Raw genomic sequence first — 4,158 nt, forward strand, 5'->3', positions numbered from 1 at the left:
CTCCATTTTCTACTATGAACCATTAACCTCTCAAGTTAGCATATTTGCAACTCTAGAACACTAGCAATATTGGTTCAATAGTTTGAATTTTTTCTATAAGCAGAAAGCTGACAACTTTGCAAGGCAAATGTTATTGTAACAACATATTACAAACCTTGACAACCGAAAATCGGCCGAGCCTCTAGCCATAATGGACCAGTGGTGACTAACTCCCTTGCCCTAGTTTTCAAGAAGCCGACCCAAAGGACCCATTGGCCTTGGAATTTCAGGTCGGGCCAATGTCCCATTGGGTACCTTCATCCCATTCCCATCTTTAGAGAAGCCGCAAAGTCATAGTTAAATGAAAATCTAGGTAAAAATAGATGGCTGCCTGCCTTCTGGGTCGTCAAAGGCGACTCTTGAGACTCCTGACTTCTTCCACCACCGCAGAGCCATCGTGTGTTGGATAATGATGACAAGGCCCCTTTCTAGCCCAAAGCCTTGCTCGTCTTCCATTGCCCATGTCTCCTTCCTTTAGCAAAAGTAGCACTGGTGGACTAGGGCCATTCTTCGTCATGCGAGGTCTCCTCCACTAAGCAAAATGGCCATGGGATGGTTCCTCTGGGCTTGGAGATGGTAGCTGATTGGCCATATTAGAATATCCGGGTGGTTTTTTTTCTAGGATGCTCACCTACTACTATCAGGTATGGATGAGTATTGATTGATGGCGGATCCCGTGGATTGGATCTATAGTTCTCTTAATAGACATTCATGGTGAGTGCGCGCCGAGTTTGATGGATTGGCTTGCATTGGCAACATCTTCCACCCAAACATATTATTGCGTTGTGTTGAAATAACAATGTCATCCTAGAGGCACCTTGTCTTGATTGGCTAATATTCGAACCTTTGTGATCATTGGAATCCTTCTTTAGATATGTATCGGGAAACTCGAGTATGAGGTCTCATTGGCCTTGTCACCACCATGTTGGTGTGGTGTGTCTTCCCTTAGTCGTTGTCGGCTCTTTTGTCATTCTTTCCCTACTACAGTTTATCTAGGTTGGATAGGATGGTGGTGCGGGCTAGGCAAGCTGGGATGTCAACATCGGGCATTACAATTTGGTGGTGCTTTTCGAGAACCTATTCTTGAGCTCTTACGTGAACACCCCAGATTGGGCCTTCATTGGCTTGGGCCCTCACAATGCCTCCATTGTGGTTGCAATGACCAACTGTATATTACATTGATCGGTGCATCAATATTCTAGAGTCCATTTCCAGTTAAGCTACATATGTATAAAGTTTGCTCTGCTAGTTATTACAGGCATATTTGTTCTAGCATAAAGCCTTCTGTATGTGGGAGGGTATGTGTTAAGTCCACGTTATTTTTGTCCTAGATCTGCCATTCTAGTTCTCATTTACTATGTGTTTCAGCACATACTAAGCTTGCTTCATGCTTTACAAATTTTGGACAATTTACAAGTCTACCATGAATTATGAGCCATGATAATCCTGACTCGCCCTCCGTTTGACATATATAGTCTGAAATACATATTGCTGCAGGAAAGACAGACCTTCATGGGTCAAACATACGTTCACACCTCATTTTGACGGTCACCTGTGGAGAAAGTATGGCCAGAAAAACATCAAGGACTCTGTCTTCCCAAGGTAATTTACCAGTGTATTGATTACCATCTAACGTCTGAGAATTTATTAGTTCTATCTCAATCTGAATGGATGTCCGTGCATTATTTTATATTTTCTAAACTTTGAGAACAAACACTATAAATCTTTGCACTAGATAAACAAATTACCACGACAGATGGCGAACAGCCTTTTTCTTAGAGTAAAGTATGAACATATTTGTAACATCAACTAATTCTCAGTCGGTCGACACAACATTGTAGACAAATGAAAAAGATACACAGAAAAAATTTCTTATATTTATATGAATAATTTGGTAAAAATGGGAAATTAGTTAATTCTTTGTCGACTGTGATATAGACTCTCCAGAAAAAATGTTGACTAGTGGCATTATAGACCGAAAAGATATTTTTCAGGAAGGTCATCCCTGAACCGAAGTTATATAGGGCATCAACTAAACTGAAGAAACTGTGACTTAGGTTTTGTGGTTGGTGTGACGTTGTATTTTCCTATCTGTAAAACTGGTGTTTCTGTGAAAGAAGTTGTGTAGATAGGCCCTTGCTATGGTACTTCCTCCGTTCACAAATATAAGATGTTTTCAATATTTCAATATGAACTACATATGAAGTGAAATGAATGAACAGACACACTACCTGTTCAGAAAAAATGTTAGAACATCTTATATTTGTGCGGAGGGAGTACAAATTAAGCTAACTTTCACTACCATCGAAATAACACGCATGCATGTAAACGGCAATATGCAGGCTTTATTACAGATGCTCTTACCGTGAAGACAAGCAATGCCTTGCCTCAAAGCTGGTGCAACAGGAGAACCACGAGGACCCACCACTGTTCAAGGTCACCTACACGTACGAGCACACGTGCAACACCGCGCCCGTCCCAACTCCAGATGTCGTGGCCGAGCTGCCGGCGCCGGCAACTGGCGACGCACTATTTCTGAGGTTCGATTCCACCGGCGCAGGCCACCGGGACGCGCACCGGATGGAGCAGGAACGGCATTACCAGCAGCCTGCGGCACCTGGGTGGCCGTCCATGATGCTGAGCTTTGATTCCAATAGCCAGCAGCACGAACAGTGTACGTTCCCTTCCGAGCTGCCGCCAGCTGCGTCGTCGTCGTCGTTTTCGACCGAGGGGCTGCCAGCGCCGCCGTCTACAACCGATGGCGGAGGCGACGGGTTCTCGACGTGGGACTCGTTGAGATACGGATTAAATGACCATGTGCACTTCGGCGACAATTCGTATCTCCCAAACAGTGGTAATGATGGTGACGATAACTACTGACCGTCTGTCTGGCCACATCCACACACGGGCAAAAAACTGTCATTGTTTGACCTGGAATTAAGAAGTTAATACACATCCTTTGTTTAGGGTATGTGCACACGTACTGATGTATAATTGTTTGTTCATTTTAGCTAAAGTTCACTAGCTTGAGTGTGTTATATATGTATCAATGCATGTTTATACTTTTTGTTGTGGAAAATGTGGAGCCATGGTCAAAACCCTTTTGGGGCCGTCTCTAGAAATTTGAGGGCCCAGGACAAAAATCAACATAGGATTTTTTTAAACCATTTAACTGAAGAACCAATATAAGTAAAGCATACCCCCACTTAATTATATAACTTCAAACATGTCTTATTTGGTACAATATTTAGGAAATATATCAAATACTAATGGTAAAATAGAAAATATAGTACTAGAGCAATAAATTTATAAACTGGCCTCATTTTCTACAAAAAAACAGCACCCTTCGAGTATTTCTTGAAATGATATCTCCGGTCACATCTTCATAATTAATCTGAATCAATTCAAACTCTCATAATAATAGCCTTGTATAGCAAAGAAAATAGAAAAAAAATCATTCACCTCTTCTAGGATATTTACTTGGGCTAACAACCAGACTAACATTACCATTGATAGACTTTTCGTTGACATAGAGCTAGAAAAGTTTTTTTTTCACTAGCCTCTTGTACTGCCATCCCTAGATTGGGTAGTGATCATACTCCCATTATTTAGGAATCTGGCTTAGGGAGACAAGCTAAATCTAATAGTACCAAGTTTGAGAAATGGTGGCTCCATAGGAATGATTTTGAGGAATTATTAGGGAAAATTTGGAAGGCTCCTGCTCATGGGAAGTCATCCATTGATATCTGGCAAGACAAAATTAGGAGTCCTAGGAAAATCACCAAAGGGTGGATTTGCGATATAGAAGCTGAACTTAGGAAGTTCAAGAAAGAGTTGGTGGAGGAATTTGATAGATTAGATGTCAAGGCTGGAACCTCTAAACTCTCTGACCAAGAGCAAAGTAGATTAAAAGAGATTCAATTAGAATTACAAGCTCATCATCTCGACAAGGAGGTCAAAGCTACGCGGAAATTCAGAGATAAGGACATCAAAGAAGGTGACAAGAATACTGCATATTTTTTCATGTAGTGGTCAACCGGAGAAGAATGAAAACTTTTATTCACTCTCTAGGTGGTCCTTTCACTAAGACCGTTGACATCTTTAAAGTAGCTACTACTT

At 41.5% G+C, this 4,158-nt stretch overlaps 1 pseudogene; it reads left to right on the forward strand.

Moving 5' to 3' along the window:
• Positions 1–580: 580 nt before the first annotated feature.
• On the forward strand, positions 581–2,940 carry LOC123058723 (probable WRKY transcription factor 46; annotated as a pseudogene).
• The last annotated feature ends 1,218 nt before the right edge of the window (positions 2,941–4,158 follow it).

This window comes from Triticum aestivum, chromosome 3A (assembly GCF_018294505.1).
Source record: "Triticum aestivum cultivar Chinese Spring chromosome 3A, IWGSC CS RefSeq v2.1, whole genome shotgun sequence".
NCBI lineage: Eukaryota > Viridiplantae > Streptophyta > Magnoliopsida > Poales > Poaceae > Triticum > Triticum aestivum.